At 40.1% G+C, this 22,388-nt stretch overlaps 1 pseudogene across 1 annotated transcript; it reads right to left on the bottom strand.

Annotated features, from left to right (window-relative positions):
• Positions 1-8,122: 8,122 nt before the first annotated feature.
• LOC307058328 (dual specificity protein phosphatase 18-like) lies at positions 8,123-21,972 on the bottom strand (annotated as a pseudogene). The gene is made up of 2 exons: positions 21,912-21,972; positions 8,123-8,755 (listed from the first exon to the last, which is right to left on the bottom strand). The product of its transcript is annotated as a dual specificity protein phosphatase 18-like (transcript).
• Between the last annotated feature and the right edge of the window lie 416 nt (positions 21,973-22,388).

The raw sequence follows: 22,388 nt of genomic DNA, 5'->3' as shown, positions 1-22,388 counted from the left end.
AGGGTGGAGCTAGCTCCATATGGAATCCAATTGCGCACCATAACCTAGCCAAATTGACACATAAAATTAAACATGACAGTAGCTTTTTTTGATAGCCAAAAAATAGAAACGGATTAGTGACTAAACAAACTTGTCCATCAATACCATGAAATACCACTCAGCAATTAAAAAAAAAAAGAGCAAACCACTGTTGCAGGCAACAACTTGGATGGACCTCAAAGGCATGCTAAGTAAAATAAGCCAGCCTCAAAAGGTACTGTATGATTCCATTTTTTCATTTAATTTTAAAATAACAAAATTATGCAGATGGAGAACAGATTGGGTTTAGGAATGGGGACAGGGGATGGGTATGGCTATAAAGGGATTGTAGGCAAGACTGATGGAACAGTTCTATATCCTGACTGTGGTGGTGACTACACAAATCTACAAATGTGATGAAATTGCATAGAACTATACACACACACACACACACACACACAATTGGTAAAATCTGTGTAACCTCAGTAGATTCTACAAATGCCATTTGCCTGGTTGTAATATTATACTATGGTTGCCCTTAAGGAACTGGGTGAAGGATACATGAGACCTCTTTCTATATTATTTTTGCAAATTCCTGTGAATCTACAATTATTTCAAATTAGAAGTTTTAAAAAGTGTGGGGGTTTAATTTGGTTAGGTTGTACCCAACCAAATTAATTATTCACAACTATCTGTGACCTGCTCACTGTACATCAACTATATATATTTTTTTTAAAGTTATGTTTACTTTATTTATTTATTTATTTTTTATTAGTTTCTGCTTTATAACAAAGTGAATCAGTCATACATACACATCTGTTCCCACCAACTATATTATATAAACTTTCTGTTGGTAATTTTGTGCTCCATTTTTAAAATCCATGAGCCTCTGAATGTTTCTCCAAAACCTGTAAAAGATTAATTATGGTCAGCCCTATTGGCAGACACCAAAAGAAGCTTGTAACCATCGATAAACCACAATTTATTTATTTATGGATGCTTCTCTTCTTTTACCCATAATTTCCTACTCGTGGAAGGAGGGAGGCAGGGAGTTTTCTTTGGCTGACTTGGTGTTTGGCAGCCACTTCATAGTGAAACTGACCTGTGCTGGGCAACTGAGATGCAAACCAGCAGGTACAGAGAGAGAATGACAGGTCTGGAAGACAAAGATTCCTGTCCAGATCTACACCTTGCACACAATGAAACCGCAGAAATGACTACTAATATAGTGCAAGGTGGGGAGGGGCATAGTTTTTCCATCAGTAAAACTTTGATGCCAAGGGGGCCATGTGCCCAACTCAGAAGGCAGAGGGATGGTGATAAAAGGAGCCATCTAAAATTAAATTGTGATTAAGCACCAGGATCGAATTACAAGATAAATTTCAAACGGTAATAAAAGTTTGCAAAGTCCTAGGTGAGTTTTCTGAAAATGTCAATTGATATGCATTTACATATCTTACATGTATCTATATGGTTCCCCAATCAGACTGTAAGTTCCTCAAAAGTTGGACCCTAGAGTGGCTAGTCTAGTTTGCTGCAAGTACTAGCATTCAGTAAATTACAGAAGGCTACTCACATGTGCTCAGTACCTAGTCTTGGCGTACTTTTGCACATGCAAATTCATTCTGTTTAATCCTCACAACTATGCCATTAGCACATCTTATTGCCTGCATTTTGCAGATGTGGAAAAGCACTCAGAAAGTTTTAGTGACATGCTCAAGGATTTATATAGGCAATAAGTGGGAGGACTGACAGTCAAATATAGGTCTGTGTGTCCGGCCCTAAGACCGTGTTCTCTCAATAGCAATCAATAGTTCATGATTATAGTTTTAATGACACAAAAAGTTCCTTAAGTTGCTTTCTGAATCAAGCAGTAGTAAGTTATGCTCTATATCATTTTAGTGTTAATTGAAATTGGGAAGTCTGGATATAGTAACTCTTTATAGAGAACATAATTCGTCTATAGTGCTTCCCAACATAAAAAATGATATGTTAGAGGGAGAGAAGGGAAAGGAAAAAAACTGAAAAGAGGAAAGAAAGGAAGGTTGAGTCTGTGCTGGCTTTAGAAAGGAGCTTTAACCAAGTTTCAGAGCACTGTGAGGTTATTGCAAATTCTGAATTATAGCAGTTTCCAATTACAAAAATATTTTGGTGACATCTTAAATCTTGCAGGTAGTATTAGGAACTTGTGTTGAAGGACAACACAGATTGTTTGTGACAGCAATAGAAGGTACAAGCCTTGCCCCATGCAAAATTTTTACTTCTACCAAGTAATTCCAGAGGTGTTTTTTTTAATTAAGGGGTAATATAAAACAAAACAAAAATATCTGATACAGCCTCTCAAATAGAGCACAGGATTACAGCTGAAGTCTAATGTAAAGTATGGAGTGAACTGCATTAGCTGCTGAAAATGTAGAACTTTACTTGAGTCCTGTATTCCTGGAAAACAGGGATGATCAATACATCCTTTTGTATTTCAGAAAACAGCTTATTGCCAAGAATCACCCTTTCATATGTAACTTATATATAAGATGTTACAGAAAAACCCAAAGAAACCTTTTGGCCAGCCCAATAAAACTCACAGATGACCCCACTGTTTATCTATGACAAGGCCAGACACAGACCCTTGAAATTTCCATTCTTTGTCTTATAAAATATTGGTTGAACTGTTTGTCCCCACTGAACAATCTGGACACTAACGTGACTTGACCAAGCTTTCATCAGGCTTCTCTCCTTCCCCCAGGACCCTGAACTGTGGGCCACCCTTGAGCTTAAGCAAGCACTGGGACACAGAACAAAACCCCTTAACAGCCTCTCCTGAGAATCAGCTGACCACAGAAAAAAAGACATTTTCTGCTGAACTGACCAATCAATCCCCTACTCCCCCCCAATCCCCACATTCAGATCTTTCTAAACTTGTTTACTCCTCCCTTTAAAAGAAACCCCTTTCTGCCTGGCCTTGGCAACATTTGTAGACATTATTATGGTCAGAGTCTTCTGTTGCAGTAGTTCCTTTCCTCTTACTGTAATAGTACCCCCCACCCCAACTGCAAGAGTCTTTTCAAATAAAGTCCCTCCTTACCTAAGTCTGGATTTGTTTTTTATTTGATACTACCTAAAGATGGAGTTTCTAATATTTTTGGAAGTATTTTTCTCCTCTGTCAAAATTTGCTTTTATTTATGATTTCTCTTTTATGGATTTTAAGTATTCATGCCTGGTTCAGAAGTTACATAGGCAGAGGGATCAAACCCTCTAAGGGTGTTAACAAGCTTCCCACATACCTCTTAGGTTCAAATGGAAATGAATAGCTAGGCGGGCTGCTTCCATATGCAAACACCTCCAGATAATCAATTCTATTCTAATATCTTGCTGGCTGCAGAATTACAGCTTCTGGGCCATTTAATTCACTTCCAGCTAATGCCTGAGGTGCCAATGTATACCAAAGAAAAAAGAAAAAGTAGATCAAACTAAAATATTTCCTTAGCTCACAGCAAGTTAAAAGCCTGGCCAACTCCAAGTTTCACAGAACATCTTTGTCATCTTATCCCTGAACTGGCCCAAATAAAAAGTTTGCTAGTGTTTACAAACTATCCACTTTGCACCTTGAAAATATTTATGTTATCACAAAAGCTTCAATGGCATTATTCTCAAAAACAAAAGTGAGGATACCATAGACTGGCAAAGGGTATTTTTGGCTAGTGCATTTAATAATAGGTAAAGTCATAAGTAAGTTAAAAATTGTAGATCACATTTAATTATGCATATTTAATGAATTACTTACTGAAATCATAGCTAACTTTAAACATCCAGAGTATGTAGTATCTATAGTCATAGGGTGCTTTTGCTGATTCTTGCTCAGAAGTTTCTGGTACACACTGTCATGGTCTCCAGGATCAGCAGTGTGCTGCGAAATGTTTAAAAACTGGCTCTGGGGGAAAGGGTAGGCCCTGATGGGTTGCACTTGCCAATTTCCATGGTGTAAATACTCCCACCTTGGCTCATTTGAAGCTATCAATGTGACTGCACTTGGAGTTGAGAAAGAGATGCTCAGAAACACACCATAAAGATACAATAGAAGTAAATAACCTCAAGAGAGCATAATAATAAAATGAAGTAAGATAATTAGGAAGTGATGGGTTTTGAGTATATATAATTTTGGGTTTTAATATAACTTATTTAACTGTAAGTTTGTATAATTTAACTTTTAATAATGGCTGTGTGAAACAACAGGCTTGCAAAATCCCTGGAAATTTAACAGTCAGTTTCTGTATGCTGGCACAAGCTGGTACCAGTGCCCACTAGTGAGTCCAGGATCCATCCTTCACTTTGGCTACAACCCCTAGAGGACTAGGTAACATTATTTAAGACAGGAATGATTTGGCTCACAGAAGCTTAAAGGATTTTACTGGCCAAAAGGCATATACTACCTGTGGTGGGTTGAACTGTGGCTCCCAAGATATATGTCCAACTGGATCCTGTGAATGTGAGCTTATTTGGAAAAATGTCTTTGTTGATGGAATTAAGTATCTCAAGATGCGATCATCCTGGATTATCTGGGTGGGCCCTAAATCCAATGACCCATGTCCTGATGAGAGCAGACAGACAGAAGAAGAGAACACACAGAGATACAGGGAGGACGTCCACGTAAAGAAGGAAGCAGAGACTGGAGTGATCCATTTATAAGCCAAAGAATGCCAAGCACTGCCAGCAGCCACCAGAAGCTAGGAGAGAGGCATGGAACAATTCTCCCTCCTAGCCTCCAGAAGGAACCAACCCTGCTGACATCTTGATTTTGGCTGGCTAGCCTCCAGAACTGTGAGAAAATTAATTTCTGTTTTTTTAAGCCACCAAGTTTGTGGCAATTTATTATGACAGCCTTAGGAAACTCATACACTACCCCATGACAATTAGTCTTGGTCAAACTGGGCTCAGAGAAAGAGGTTTTGGAGACTTTAAAAGCTATAAATTAATAACTTGGAAAATTGTGCAGCACTGTAATCATGTACAGTCATAGTGGAGGAGACAGGTGAAGTTTCAAGGGAAAGACAGCTTACTGGTGGTATTCTTCTCTGCCATAAAATGTCATCTCAATACTCCTTATAGATCAGGCATGGCTAGACTCCCTGGTGACCCAGACATAACCTCAAACATACCAACAGCCAAGGCTTACTTACCAGGTGGGGGGAACAGATGTTCTTAAATTTCTCAGTGATAGCCTTCTTTTTTACCTCCAGAGGTTCTGCTCCTGTTTTACAGAATATTCTAGCTCTATTAACTGGGAAACAAAAGGGTAAAGAAAAAAAAAAAAAAAACTGTGATATGTAAACATCCAAGAGACCTTGAAAAGAGTAGGAGATTTGAAATTTTACAATTGATTATGATTATTAATCTGACTACATAATTTGTGGGGCCCAGTGCAAAATCTCAAGATAGTTCCAGCAGAGCATTAAACCAAGTGAGAGCCCTTCTACACATGGGCCTTGTGAGACTGTCTAAGTCACATGCCCATGAATCCAGCCCTATTAATGGGATATCAGACCTAGCTATTACAGATTAGAAATTGTGATACTTGCGCCTAATATACTATTCTCAAAATTTTTTTCAGCATTCTTACTTCCATTTAGAAATGACCGGCCATATATCTGTTGCAAATAAATGCTGATATGCACTGAATTTTTTTACATAAATGTTCATAGAAGCTTTATTCACAATCACCAGAAAAATGGAAAAAACCCATATCTTTCATCTGGTGAATGTAAAACAAACCGGTATATCCATACCATGGAACACCACCAAAAAGCAACAACATGGATGAATCTCCAAGACATCATGCCCAGGGAAAGAAGCTAGCCTCCAGAGGTCATATCATGCATGACTACATTTATGTGACACCTTAGAAAAGGCAAATCCACAGGGATGGAAAACAGATCACTGTTTGCCAGAGATTGGGGTGGTGTGAGGGCTTGACTACAAAGGGGAAGCATGAGAGAATATTTAGGAGTAAGGGAACTGCTCTGTGTTCTGATTGATGATGGTTACATAAAACCACACATGTGTCAAACCCTTAGAACTTGTACATCCAAAAAATTTTTAATTTTATGGTATGTTAACTTGGAATTTTTTCAAACGAAAATAAAATTTGGCTATATATCCAAACAAATTTCTCTTAAAAAGTACTTTAAATATTCCATCTGAGTTTCTGCCAGAGAGGCTGCTTTGGGGGGCTCTGCCACATCAGTCCTGATATTCTGTGGGACTGTTTTTCCATCTGTAAAACAAGATCAGTCCAGAGCAGTGATTTTTCATTCATCTTTCTCCCCAGTTTCATCCTTAGGCACTTCTTTGTGAGGTAGGGGCACATTTGAAGAGAAAGAATGTTCAGCCTCCACTGGGCCTCAGACCCACAGGTCTGCATCAATCAGAGCGGTTGTGCTTTGGTTTATTTCATATATTGTCTGCAGAACTTTCATTTAGAATAGTTGGTCCCAAGCCACATGGTTAGGTACCCGAGGAGTTTAAACAATCCCACATTCCAGGGCCTAGTGGTAGGGCCAACTCGATTGTCCCTTGGGCAAGTGCCCCCGTAGAGCTTGGTGGTTAGCCAGACTGAAGCACTGGTTTAAATGGTCAATGATTCTAAACAAGATGTTTGAGGAATAGCTGGAATCATGCTCCTTGCTTCACAACTTTTGGATATACAATGGGATTCTGAAAAGGCTGCTAAGTCTAGGCTTCCCCTGACATACCATCTGAAAGGAACTTAAACTTCCCCTTCCCCCCACAGGATGGAAGATTTTGGTGAACATCACTTTGCAAACAATAAAGGGCTGTGCATAGATGGGGGAAATGCTGTTATGAGGATGAAGGCATGGACCAAGGACCAGCAGGGCCTGAGAGTAGCATTAATACTAAGAGCTGCCCTTTACTCTAAGCAAGTACCCTGTGCCAGTCACACTGCTAGCAATCCTTTACTCCTCACAACAACTCTGGGAGAGAAGGGCTGTCACTGTGGAGACTGATAAGGAAACTGAACCTCTGAGAAGCTACAGGTCATGTGATAACAGCACCAGGTCCCAGCCCACACCTCCAACCTTCCAAGCCATGGGGAAGTCTTGAGGCCAGATATCAAGCCTGCTCTCTCAGCACTCACCCCCAGAGAAAGGGACTAATGCCACCTTTCATCAAAGGCTGCTGGGAAGTCACCACAGGCACCTTGAGACCTTGCCATCTGGAACAGCACTCAAAAACTATTTTTGGGCTTCCCTGGTGGCACAGTGGTTGGGAGTCCGCCTGCCGATGCAGGGGACGCGGGTTCGTGTCCTGGTCCGGGAGGATTCCACATGCCGTGGAGCGGCTGGGCCCATGAGCCATGGCCGCTGAGCCTGCGCGTCAGGAGCCTGTGCTCCGCAGCAGAAGAGGCCACAGCAGTGAGAGGCCTGCATACTGCAAAAAAAAAAAAAAAAATTATTTTTAAATTTTATGTAATGAAATGCTTTCTTCAAAAACTATCTTATGCTTAAGTCCAATCTATAAACCCAGAGTTGGACTACTGTGGTTGAAGGTCGGGGGAAGAGTGACCTGAGGCTCCCAGGGCTCCCAGAGCACCACTTGATGATCACTTATCTAGCAAACTGGCACTTACTGTGAGAGGTACAGGAGCCATAATGCCTAAGGCCCTGGCTCTGCCATTCCAAAGAATGAAGTGGGATTCTGGCTGACTTGCTCCTGAGAAGTGGTACTAGGGGAGGGCTGTAGGACTCCAGGCCTGCCACTTGCACTGAGCACTGCTGGCAGGTCCATCTGAATAGGCACCACCTGCCTCACCTCCTCCCTGGCCTGGCCCCAGTGGTCGTGCCCTGGGTCGTGCACTCACAGGGTAGGAAACTTATTTTCACCATCTTATATTTAGGGAGTTTTATTCTTCAAAGTTATGGATTATAAGGTTAAAAACTGCAGTCACCCTCCCTTTTTTCTTGGCCTTATAAGAGCCATCATCTGATTTTCTGTATCAACTAAAGTAGAATGTTCAAGTTCAGATCTTGGTGTAGGATCAACTGCAGACCCACACCTCTGACCCCTGGGGCAGGGGCTCACCAGGATGGCTCACCGTTTGGCTTCCATCAAACCGACCTCTTTCTCATAGACGTCAGGAATCACGTCCATCGGGGAGTTGACGGTGTGCTCAGTGTTCTTACCAAACAGCTGGAACTCCTAGTAGACAAACTGCTCCCAAAAACCGTTGTTGGGTGGGATGACTGCAGGCGCAGCCTAGTCCCGGCGTGGGTGTCTGGCAGGGCCGGGCCTGGTCCTTCGCGAGGCCGCAGAGCTGAGGGCGGCCGAGCGCTGGAGCAGAAACGGCGACTCAGCGCAGCAGAGGGTGGCCCTGCTTCATCTCTGGATCGTGGGTGCCCTCAGCAATAGGGACCAGGAAGTCGCAGAGGCACGAGATGGGTGCATCGGCCACAAGCACCTGCAGCTACTGGGTGTCCTGGTATAAGGTATTCTCTACCTCCACCGAGACGTTGATGACCACGGTGATCTGGTTGCAGGACAGCCTGAGCTTGTTGCTGGCGGCCACACCGTTGCTGATGTACAGGCTGCTGGTGTTCTGTGAGAGGCTGCTGGCAGAGGGCTGCCGGAACCGAACCAGGAGGGCATCTGGGGTGCGGTCACCAAGGTGGAGGGGCAGTGGCCAGCAAGGAGCAAGGGCTGCATCTTTCTCCTGGGCTGAGTCCACTGAAAACTCTCAACCGTCGGCAGGTGGGCTCCTTTAGGGAGCAGCCACACCAAGAAATCTCAGGGAAAGGGTCTGGGAGAGAGAAGACAGGTCGCGACGTGGGAGCCACAATTCCCGCTGGTCCAGCACTGCTCTGGTTTCCATGGCAGGCCTGAATGGGCCCTGCCTGGTCTTCGGAGAAAGCCTGGCCTCTGCCTCCCTGGCCCGGCACTGTTTGGGCCCTGGCCCACCCGGTTACCCATCCACGATCGCGACAGCCCTCACGGCTACCCCTGTCGAGAAGTCCACATTGAGTTTTGTTGAGCATTATAAATAATTAGGTGATTCCTCCAAATTTCTTAAGGAGTTTGGAATGCAGTTCACTATCTCTTCTAAGCACAAAGAGAAGAAAACCCGTTTAGTCTCCCGTATTAGATGTTAAATCCAGAACAAAAACTATTGAGAATGGGAGCACTTAGCATTGTAATGGATCTTTAAGAAAAAAGCCCTCTCTGGAAAACTTTAGGATGGAACAGACACCAGTTACCTGGGTCATTTCAGTAAAGTCATCTAAACAGCTCTGAGAGCTGGGCCCCAAAAGCCAAATGAAAGACTCCCAAAAAACAATCCAGAAGCGAGAGAAAATAATGTCCTCAACTACCTAGAGTATTTTACTGATTTTCCAAGAGATATCTGTGTCTCCATAAAAGCAAATACTCACATTGGCTACTTTTTCTCAAGTACCTGGACAGTTCCCCACTGGCTGTTGCTGTTACTGACAGTTATTTAGGATTCATGATTCACCAGACTGTAGCTTAGAGGCTCTGGAGAGACACTGACCCTGCCAACATCTTGATTTTGGACTTCTGGCCTCCAGAACTGTGAGAGAATAAACTTCTGTTGTTTTAAGCCACCCAGTTTGTGATATTTTGTTATAGCAGCCCTGGGAAACCCACACACCTCTGTAGTCTTTTACTCATGAAAGTGTACCTTAATGCAAGCAAATGAGAGGGACAATCTTATAGAAACAGCCTTGAATTCACTCTTTTTTTTAAAAAAAGTATTTCCCAAACCTCATTATTTTAAATGTAATCTGTAACAAACAACCTATGACACATTTTGCAACCAATCACAGCACACCCAAGCAACCAACCCACTGCCTGTACTAAGAACTGCCAATCCCACCCAACACTTTAATTTTACTGAGGAAATGGAGCTCCCAAGAGGCCAAATGGCTCACCAGCTTAACTATGTACTTATCCTCATATCCACCATGTTCTAGCAAGTTCCTTGAGCACAGGTAGAAAAAGACAACTTGAGGAATGTAGAGGATACCTCATCATTGCTCACATCAGTCCCCAAATTTTGCCCTCTGACTCCAGTTTAAGTCATTTTGTGCACGATGGCTGAATGCTGAAACTTCCATAAGCAATTAGGATCATAACTCTGACTTTGAAGGCTGATAAAGTGATGTATTCAGGCTGCTGTACAAACCAAGAAATGGCTCAGTGTACTGGGATTAGGATGTGACAACATCCTGTGTCAGGGCATAGATCTCATGCAGGAGAGGAAGAGTGTCTGTGCTTTGATATTGCCATCAAGAGACTCAGATTTATTATTAAATCCTCATTGGGTAGAAAGACCAATGGTGAATTTATCAAGAAGCCTGCAGTATAATTTTGAAGAGAGAGATTTCTCTGCACCTCAAATAAAAGTCTATTACAGGCCTCAAGTATAGCCAAGATAAAATGTAAGAAATTTGAACGTAAGTAATTTATGAGTGCAATTAACTAATATCTTTAGCCTGAAAAATTGTCCTCTTGATTAGGATGCCCTTCCAACAAGATGACTCTTGCTGACCTAGATTTCTCACCGTAATAGTCCTATTTGCATCCTGCCTAAATGTTAATTTAGTTGTCATCCATGTTTTGGAAAATAATATATCTCCTATTTTTGAGACATAGCCAAAAAATTTATAAGAAACTAATTTCTCTGCCAGTAAATCTAGTCTTCTTAGAAAGAAATTGAAGAATCACATAAGTAACCTAAACGTTCAAACAACACCTCTAAGGAGATCCAAATACTCACCAAATAATCTAGTTCTAGAGTTTGGGTCTAAAAACCTGAGTTAAAGCAGGATAACCTCCCTAAGGCACTAGAAGATGAAAGAGTCAAGGGCAGTGCTGGGAAATGCCAAGGGTCCAGAAAAGCCAGCAGATCTGCCTTCTAGCCAAAGGGATTGCAGTGGTATCTATATGAGAGAAAAGGTTAGGGCCAGGAGCCAGGCAGAAAGAAAGCCAAGAATACAATGGGGAGAAAGCAATTGGGGTCCTTGACAATGGCTTTTAATAAAACTGAAAGGACCTAAAATGCCAGTGAGTCAAAGTAGATTAAAGACATGATGAGGTATTTTTCTTAATACCCACTGCTGACTTTATTTATAAATTAAACAAGAAGAGAGGGACTTCCCTGGTGGTCTAGTGGTTAAGACTCCGTGCCCCCAATGCAAGGGGCCCGGGTTCCATCCCTGGTCAGGGAACTAGATCCCACATGCATGCCGCAACTGAGAGTCCACATGCTGCAACCAAGACCCCAACTGCCACAACTAAGACACGGCACAGCCAAATAAATAAAGTAAAATATTAAAACAAAAAAAAACAAAAAAACAAGAAGGGTGACTTGGTCTATTAAAAAAAATAGGTTTTCTCAAAACCACTTAACTCCTGAGCCAGTCACAGTTCCTATTACCTCTTATAGTCTGTAAATGTGCCTGCCCTGCTCTCAACCCTGAAGCAGTCTAAAGTATACATGTCACCCATTGTAGGATCACTATGATTGATTGGATCAATACTAGGCACAGGATTCAAGACCAGGCAAATCATTGTCTAGCCAGCACCCAATTAAAGTAATTCCTCAAGAATTTAAACTAAGAGGTATACAACTGTACTCAGTGGGTAGAATGTAATTGAACTAAAGGGACATGTGACTCTGACTTAGCTCACCATTTTGGTGGAGACAGATGTGCAAATAGATGATACCAATCCACAGAAAAAGAGATTGGGGCAACATAAAGAAAGAGGCACCTGAGAGCGTGTGGTCCAAGAAAGAGTGAGAGGGAGAGATGGGAAAAGTAGCTGCCTTGGTAACTGATGGCATAGCAGTCCTAAGTCACAATTTGTATGAAATATCTATAAGGACTTTGTCTCAGTGAAGTTTCTGTATCCTTTTGACAAATGTCTCGAATTTTGTCAAATCTCAAAGTTATGTGATTTTGGCTAGAGCAGCACAATAAGTTTTTCCTCAAATAATACTCCTACTATTACCAGATGGACCTTGGGTGGGCAGAACTGTTTTCCAGAGAGAAAGACAACTCTGGGAAAAGAGCAGATGCTATGAACAAATTATCCAAAGTGTACTCCAAAAAAAATTTGGGACTTCCTTGATGGTCCAGTGGTTAAGACTCCGTGCTCCCAGTGCAGGGGGCCCAGGTTCAAAACCTGGTCAGGGAACTAGATTCCGTGTACAGCAACTAAGAGCCCACATGCCACAACTAAAGATCCCGTGTGCCACAACTAAAGATCCCGTGTGCCGCAACTAAGACCCAGTCCAGCCAAATAAATAAATACTTTTTAATAAAATAAAAAAATAAAAATAAAATTAATGTACATATATACCTCTGCATGTAAAGCAGTATAAAATATTATAGATTCATTGGTGTTAAATGGGACAAACTTAACTCTTATTTTTGGGAAAGCTACAATAAGCTTCACCCAGAGGTAACAATTGTTCATAATGATCTCAAATTCCACTGATATACATATCCCTTTTTATTTCTCTTCCTTATCTTTCAAGATAATAAAGACTACACTGAATGTTACCTGAGGGAAAATCAGTGATACCTAGATGTTTCTACAAGATGAATTCTAGGTGAAAAAAGTTGAACAAAGTTAAAAAAGAAAGAAAACGGCAATTTCATCATTTTTACAAATTTTGCCTTCAGTGGAAGGCAAAATTCAAAAGGGAAAATATGCTATGCAAAGAATATTTTTGATGCTTTTTGCACAAAGTATGCAGGATTACATAAAAAGAAGGGGGAGGGGAATAACAAGAGGACCTAGATTATCAGACAGGCACCGCTAGTTCCAACATGAAGACCCAAACATAGTCACTCTAATAAAATCATATTTAAATGACACATTCAAACCCATACTCAAAATACAATCATGCCAACAAAACCAATAGAAAGAATTCACTGTGTTTTATTCAGAGGAGGAAAGAAATCTCTAAAAGAAAATGATGATAAAAAAGCTAGCAACAGCATTCTACACAGAACAGTCTGGCAGGCTGTCATTTCTGAAGAACCCTGCTCTCAAGATGGTTTAATACAAGCAGTTCTTTCCAGAGAACCCGGAACACTGTAATGATGATTCAAACCAGGTAAAAAAGAAACAGTAAAAAGAAGTGTTGAAGGTTTTCAATGTATTCTTATCTTAAAAGACATTTTCTACTACTTCAATAGAAAAGATTCCTTTGTGGTTGATTTTACATGCTTGCCTTAATAGTTTCTTTTGTGAATGGAAAAAGGCTTCAAATTATTGCAGTAAAGACTAATAGCAGCATGTCCAGAAAGAATTAAGACTTACAAACAGATCATTCTATAAAAGATGCTGTTTGTATCAACTCTGGTTATCAGAATTCTTAGGGCAATGGGTAGAAAGTGTCCATTCGTTATGGGTATCTATACATAAATATATCTGGATGGCATATTTAACTCTGAAACAGAAGATGACAAAAGATTTTGGGGGAAGGATAAGCCCAAATGGTGAAATGGAAATCATGTATACAGTATTTAATGGGTAAGTCCATATACTATGATGATTAAGATCTCAAAGCAGAACAATTTAGTTGAGTAACGGCTCCACTACATACCAGTTATGTAATCTTGGGCAAAGTAGTTAACCTCTCCAGGTCCTCATCTATAACATCAACATAAGAAGACCTATCTCATAGAGTTCTTTGGAAAATTTCATAAACAAACACATAAATCACTTAACACAGAGCCTGAGTCACAGTAAGTACTGAATAAGTCAATGTGATGATGATTATGATGATGATTACAATGACAGTGACAACATCAGTTTCAAGTGCCTCCTCATTATGAATCCAATAATGATCTATGTGACCTGTGTGTCTGCTCAGGTCCAGTCCAAGCTTTTTTTGTCCCCATGTTCTCATTATCCTACTTATCATTCTCTGTGTTTCCCTAGTCTTTTCCAATGATTTTAGATGTGGGGAGGCCATTTTCTTATTTCAGGTTCCCAGTAGTTGTTCTGAGTCTTTGAAACTACAAATACATAAAGTTCTCTTTAGAATCTTTACAAATAGTTCTTCTTCCTTTATTATTACCTGTAAATGTGACCTGCTCACTTTATTTACTAGTATAGGAACAGCATGTGTTTGTCTCTCTGAGGCTGCAGTTCTTTAAACTCAACACCACTCTCTCGTGTTCTTTGGCATGTCAGTACTTTAGCAGGCAGTCACATTCCAATTGGATTCCAACTGAAAACAAATTCCCTAAGTGTGCAAAAAAAAAAAAAAAAAAAAGGATACTTCCTTTATAACACCATTAAACATTATTCCTGACTATTAACTTATGTCATGGCTACTATTGTTCATCCTACACTAGCCAAGTATTGGACTCAAACAGTGAACAAGAAATGTTTGTTAAACTAAATTGGATTATAACGATACCATGGAACAGCAATGTTTCTGGGAGCCTTTGGACAATCTGTTTCAGCCTACTGAGGCCATGGCCATTGTTGTATGATGAGGCTTCCTTCATCTGGGAACACCTAGACATGAAAAACACTCAGTAGGAGATGATGATGCCACTGGTTTAGGATGGTCTATTCCCACAAGTTATGGGAAATGGAGGAAACAAAAACATGAGGAATTTTTCAGTCTTACATCTTATTCTATCTAATATCACATGAATTTCTGCATGTTTACTGCCTTGTAATTATTCTAGTCATGAAAAAATTTAAGCCTGACTCTGCCCAAATAAGAAAGTAAATGTTTTCATGTAGTGTTGGCATTTCACATCATCTTGGTTTAAAAAGAGGGGGGCAGGTCAATTGGCCACCAAGGTAATAATCTTGAGGTCATGCCCATGAAGCTTAACCATGAGTGAACCATGAATGTGGTCCCCAATATTCTGATGTATAAATTATTCAAGGAAAGAGAAGTCACCAGCTAATGGCTGAAAATCCAGTATGGGTAAGACTGAGTGATTCCTTAATATTATATTCTAGGCAGAAAATAAAACAGAATTTGTTGGGAAAAGAAAAACTACCTATTTTGTCAATATTTGTTATTTCTTGTTTTATACACAGCTTAGTCATTTGCCTCTGCTCAGAGAGTTTAGAAGCCACCCTTATAAAGGACCTAGAAAACTACATTTCATACCCTTAACCTGATCTTTGACAAAGATGGCAGAAGGAGACCAGGACAGTGGACCCATGCCAGAAGGTCAACAGTTCTCAGGACATCTTATCTGACTGAACAGGTGAGGTAAGCCCAGTCAGAGCATCTCATGTTCCATACCATGAGCAAACTGAGTACAACAACATTTCTGATCTGACCTAGTAAGTAGACAACACCCCAGATAATAGGTTGTTGAACAGTTAAGAAAGAAAACACTATCCAGTGTCCATGAAAATAATAAAAGAGTTAAATTCAGTAAAGAAAAAAAAAATACTACTACAAATCTATGTTGCATCCATAGCCTGGATAACCAGGGGGAAAGCTGCTATGTTCAAATCCAAACCACTGCCTAAACATACTCCCAAGTGCATAAGTAGTTTGGTTGTCCCTTTCCAGTCTTTACAGGTCACTGTACTGTTTTATTGTCTATAAAGTGAGTTAGACTAGATGATATATTTTATATATATATATATATATATATACACACACACACACACACACACACATATGTGTATGTATATATGTAATTATATATATATATACACATATATATGTAATTATATTATATTATATGCCTGGAGAATTACAATTGGTTAGTTTCTCAGAATTTACAAAAAGACTGCTATAATCTTTCAGGAAACTTCTTTTATTGGCTGGCTATTGCTACAAAATCGCTGTATATCAATCAACTACAAAGTCTTAATGACATACGGCAAATATTTTTCATACTTCTGAGGGGTTCTGCTGATCTAGGCTAAACGTAGCTGATCTTGGCTGGACCACTCATTCATACATGTGTTTTTAGGTTGGCTCTGCACCCTGTGACTTCATCCTTCTCATGGGACCACCGAACTAACCTGGGCATGGTGATGGCAGAAATAAGAGTGAAAGTGCATTAAGCAAAATCTTTAAAGGGCTAAGCCCAGAAGTGGCACTCTGGCATTTCAACCACATTTACTGTCAAAGAAAGTCACATGACAAAGCCCAGAGTCAGAGCAGAAGGGTACTGCAAATTTACATGACAAGGAGGAGTGAAGGGGCTTCCCTGGTGGCGCAGTGGTTGAGAGTCCACCTGCTGATGCAGGGGACACGGGTTCGTGCCCTGGCCCCGGAAGATCCCACGTCACGGAGCGGCTGGGCCCGTGAGCCATGGCCGCTGAGCCTGCGCTTCCAGAGCCTGTGCTCCACAACAGGAGAGGCCACAACAGTGAGAGGCCCGTGTACCACAAAAAAAAAAAAAAAAAATAGAAGGTGAAATAAAGACATTTTCAGAGTGACTACAGCAGCGAGAATTAGTCTCCTGTACTACAAGAAATGCTAAAAGTTCTTTCAGGTTGAAAGGAAATTATAACCAGATATAACCTTAAATCTGAAGGAAAATGTAAAGGCCACAGCCAAGTGTGTGTGTATTTTTAATTTTTTTAAATAAATTGCTTTAAAAAATATCAACGAAGTATTATGAAAATTATCACATATCTGGAAGTTAAATATAAGACAACAAAAACAAATGGGTGGGGGGGAGACTTTTAAGGTTCTTATACTCTTCATAAGGCAGGATAATATTATTTAAAGGTAGACTGCAATAACTTAGATCACATTGTAAACTCTGGGATAGAGCACCCCATAAAATACTCAAAAATGTATAGCTAAAAGTCAATACATGAAATAAAATATAATAATAAAATATGAATTCACCTAAAGAAGGCCAGAAAGAGGTAATAGAGGAATAAAGAACTCCATAGGTGAGTTGTACCAGACATTAAAAAATGATAATACCAATCTTACATAAACCCTTTTAGAAAATAGGGCAGGAAGAAATGTACCCCAACTTTTGATTACAAAAACCTGTAAAGAACATTTACAAGAAGGCTACAGACCAATACGCATCATGACCACAAAAGTCCTGAGCAAAATACTAGTAAATTGAATCCAGAAATACTAAAAAATAATAATAATAAACCATGACCAAGTGATATTTTTTCTCAGGAATACAAAGTTGATTTGACATTCAAAAATCAATGGACTGAATTTCTGATTTTAGCTCCAATATATAAAGAGCTTGAAAGTCATCTCTCCAGTTCTTCTAAAAGAAAAAAAGCTGAATGAACTGAAAATCAACATCTCTTCTTGGATCCATCAGAGAATTGAGGTCACAGGGCAGATCACTGCCCTGAAAACTGGCAAGACATGTGAAAACAGAGGATCACAGTTCACCACAATCAGAATCCACTGGAGCTATAAAGTGAAAGGAACACTTAAACAGTAATTGAAATTGCTGGAGACTGAGTGAGTATGAACTCGCTTGAGAGTTAAAAAAAAAAAACCCTAAAGATAGAGTCTTAGGGGGGACTCCTACACTGCTGTGAGTTTTATATGTAGGCACCCCACCAGGTTTTCCCAGTGAAGACTTGAGAAAAATAGCCTCTGCTCCCAGGTGGGTGCGGGCAGGGAGTGAAGGGAGGGGGGGAAGTAACCATTTTGAAATAAGCCTGGAGCATTCTGTTCTCGATTACAAAGGGTAGCCCTCAAGGAAAGCTATTTTACCAGAACCTGATCTGACCTATCAGAAGGGCAGTTAGAGAGCTCCAGTCCCCTCTAGTCTTCCTGTCTCACCTAAGAGCAGGAAAAAAAAAGAGCTAAGAAACCTTCCTGAATGTCATACTTCAGGGACTCAGGCCCACTAAAATACTAAGATTTAATCATAAGATTATAGAATGGTTTCCCTCCCCTATACCTTACTACCACATTAACAAGGCTCCAGTATAATAACAGTGGATTATCACTGAGAGAGGTACAAGGCAGAGACTCAATTTAAGGAAGAGTTTCTAGGGAAACCCAAAGACCGTAGGGAAGACAAAAGCAAGGATACTAGAGGAAACTGAACCTTTGCCATGCCCAGCTATAGGAAACATTAAACATAGCCTAACTCCTAGCCAGATAAAACATAAAATCTCACACTAAACTTATGTTTAGCTCAGTTCCTATTACCCAATACATCATGTCAAGCTTTCAAAAAAAAAAGTACAAAGCATGTTAAAAGGCAAGAAAAAAACTAGTCTGAAGAGACAAAGCAGGTGTCAGAACCTGACCCAGATATGGTAGAGATTCTGGAATTATTGGACCAGAAATTTTAAATAACTATGATTAATAAGCTAAGGGCTCTAATGGAAAAAGTGGACAACATGCATGAACAGATAGGTAATGTAATTAGAAAGATGAATAAGAAAGAATTAAAACAAAAGGCTAGAAACCAAAACCACTGTAACAGAAATTAAGAATGCCTTCCATGGTATCAACAGTAGACTAGACACAGCTGAGGAACTTAAAGAAATACCAGTAGAAATTCCAAAACTTAAATGAAAAGAGAAAAAAATTTTTTAATGTGGAACAGAATGTCCAAGAACTATGGGTCAATTACAAAAGGTGTAGCATATACATACTGGGAAGAAGGAAAAGAAAGAGAGATGGAGCAGAAGAAATATTTGAATTAACTATGGCTGAGAATTTTCCAAAATTAATGACAGATACCAAACTACAGATCCAGGAATCACAGAACATCAAGCAGGATTAATACCCCCAAAATCTACATTTAAGTATATCATATTCAAACCATGGAAAATGAAAGACAAGGAGAAAATCTTGAAAGAAACCAAATTGGGGGGGGTGGGGAATCACCTTACCTATAGAGAATCAAGAATATGAATTACATCAGACTTCTCTCCAGGAACTATCTGAGCAAGAAGAGAGTGGAATTAAACATTTAAAGTGTTGAAAGAAAAAAATCCACAGAATTCTGTATCTGGTGAAATTATCCTTCAAAAGTGAAAAGAGAAATTAGGACTTTCTCAGACAAACAAAACATGAGGGAAGTTGTTGCCAACAGAACTGCCTTGCAAGAAATGTTAAAAGTGATGTTATTTGAAAGTTGACTTAGGGGATCCCCTGGTGGTCCAGTGGTTAGGACTCCATGCTCTCACTGCCAAGGGCCCAGGTTCAATCCCTGGTCAGGGAGTTAAAATCCCACAAGCCACATAGTGTGCCAAAAAAACAAAAACAAAAGCCAAAAAAAAAGTGGACTTAGATTATACTGCAGACTCTAGAGCAATCACCAAAAGAACATTGCAGGTGGGAATGTAAAATGGTGTAGCCAGTATGAAAAAGTTCGCCATTTCCTCAAAAACTTAATCATACAGTTACTATATAACCCAGCAATTCCAATCCTAGGTATCCAAGAGAAATAAAAACATAAGTGCACACAAAAGCTTGTATATGAATGCTCATAGGAGAAGCATTTATAATAGCCAAAATGTGGAAACAATTCAAAATAGCCATCAACGGTGAATGGATTTAAAAAAAAAAATGTGGTATATGCAATGGAATATTATTTGACTATGAAAAGGAATTAACTACTAATACATGCTACAACATGAGTGAACCTTTAAAATATGCTAAGTTAAAGAAACCAGACACAAAAGATCACATATTACATGATTCCATTTACATGAACTGTTCAGAATAGGCAAATCTATAGAGACAGAAAGTAGATTAGTAGTTGCCAGGGGCTTGGAGGGAAGGAGAACTGGGGAATGACTGCCTAATGTGTACAGAGTTTCTACTTGGGATGATAAAAATGTTCCAGAATTAGACAGTGGTAATGTTTGCACAACATTGTGAATATAATAAAAACCATTGAATTGTAAACTGAATTGTGCAGTATATATTTCCAGCTACTTTTGAAAAGCAATGTAATCAATATTTATAGAATAAAGAAGAAAAGCTATATGATCTTATTAGACACAGAAAAAGCACTTGATAAAGTCAGTACTCATTCATAATAAAAATTCTCAGAAAACTAGGAATAAAGGGACCTACCACAACCTCATAAGGAAATCTATGACAAACCTACAGTTAACATAATATTTGACAGTGAAAGAGGGAAAACTTTCTTCCTAAATCCAGGAACAAGCAAGGATGTTCTCACTCACTGTTATTCAACATTGTGCTGGAGGCCCTAATGGGATAATAAGGCAAAAGAAAAAGAAAGGAAGGAAGGGAGAATGGCATGCAGACTGGCAAGGATAAGAAACAGAAATCATGGAATATCATTGTGACTTGAAGATAGCTCAGTATTTCTTAGACAGGACACAGGAAGAAATAAGTGTAAGAGAAAAATAATTGAAAATTTGGAATTTATCAAAATTTAAAAATTCTACTCATCTAAAGACACAATTAAAGAAAATGAATAGGCAAACCACAGAACAGGAGAAAAGATTCAAGAGCATATATCAGACAACTGTTATCTTGGGTATATAAAAAATTTCTTACAAACAAAAATAAAAGACAACCCAATGAAAACATGTTCAACATCATTAGTCACCAGAAAAATCAAACTTTGAAAAATGGTCTGGGGGGAGTTCCCTGGCAGTCCAGTGGTTAGGACTCTGCACTTCCACTGCAGGGGGCACGGATTCGATCCCTGGTTGGGGAACTAAGATCCCACAAGCTGCCTGGCATGGCCAAAGAAAAAGAAAAGGAAAGAAAAATGGTCTGGCAGCTTCCTATAAAACTATACCTCTTATTTATGACCCAGCAATTCTAGTCTTTATTATCTACCCAAAGAAACAAGAATGTTATTCAAACTTTATCCTTAGCAACTTCATTCAAATGAGATAAAAAGGAAACTAAATGTCCATCGACAGAAAAATGGATGAACGAATTATGGTGTAATCACACAATGGAATACTATAATACACAATGGAATGGAATAAAAAAGAACAAAACAATGATACATGCAACAAATGGATGAATACCAAAAGTAGTATGCTGAATGAAAGAAGACCTAAAAGAGCTCATAATTTATATTTTATAAACTTATATGAATTTTTTTAATAAAATTCTAAAATGAGCAAAACTAATTTATGGTAGAAAACATCAGAGAACACTGGTAGCCTCTGGTGGGTGGAGACAGGAATTGACTAGGAAGGAGCAGAAGGCAACTTTCTGGGACAATGAAAATATTTATACCTTAACAGAGATTTGAGTGACAGTAACTTTAATATACCAATCAATCCCCTTACATGTCACCAATCTCTCAGTACCACCTTCACCACTCCTACACTGGTGCAATTACACGCCTCTACCTATTCAAACACCCCAGGCTGAGCCACCCCCACCTGCCCCCAGCGTGGACAACTTTCTCAGCCCACTCTGTCTCCAACACACTGCTCTGGGCCACCGCGGCTCACCAACACGTGCCTGCCTCATTCAGCACCATCTAGGGACTTTAGGGGGAAGGGCTGTTCTTTTACATTGGAAAAGACCCTTCCATTTCATTTGAGCCTTCAAAGACACTATGATGTAGGCAAGGTATGTCATTTTAACCCATTTTACAGGGTACAAAAAGTTTGAAATCTTCTCCCAAGTTCCTTATTGGTAGGTGGGCACAGTCCAGGATATCAGACCCCTACTCTAATGTTGCTTCTACCAGCCTTACAGTGAAGTCCTCATCCGTACCTCTAATCCCTAAATCTTGCTTTCAGAACCAGGGGATTCGGAGAACAGAGAAGCAGGCAGAATAACAAAATGCAACCTGCCAAAAGCCTCTGTGGTTAAGGTGAGAACCACCATAACACACCTCTCATTCAGTTGTACAATCTGTTCCTGCAAAATAATCAACCAAACCAGGATACTTACCTTCACGTGTTTCTGATGCATACCCCACGTGCCAGGCCCTCTGGTTCACTTCCCCAGTCATTCTCATAAGAGGAAGAGTTAGATTAGATTCCTATGCCTGCCCTAACAAATTACCACAAATTTGGTGGCTTAAAAGAACAGAAGCCCAAAATCGGTTTCAATGTGGGTTTTTTTGTTTGTTTGTTTGTTTGTTTGTTTGCGGTATGCGGGCCTCTCACTGTTGTGGCCTCTCCCGCTGCGGAGCACAGGCTCTGGACGCGCAGGCTCAGCAGCCATGGCTCAGGGGCCCAGCCGTTCCGCTGCATGTGGGATCTTCCCGGACCGGGGCATGAACCTGTGTCCCCTGTATCAGCAGGCAGACTCCCAACCACTGCGCCACCAGGGAAGCCCCTCAATGTGTTTTTAAGCAGGGCCTCACTCCCTCCAGTGGCTCTATGTAAGAATCCATTCTTTCCTTCCAGCTTCTAGAGCTGCATT

This window comes from Hyperoodon ampullatus (genome assembly GCF_949752795.1).
Source record: "Hyperoodon ampullatus genome assembly, chromosome: 1".
Lineage (NCBI taxonomy): Eukaryota > Metazoa > Chordata > Mammalia > Artiodactyla > Ziphiidae > Hyperoodon > Hyperoodon ampullatus.
This window is presented reverse-complemented; position numbering and strand designations above follow the sequence as displayed.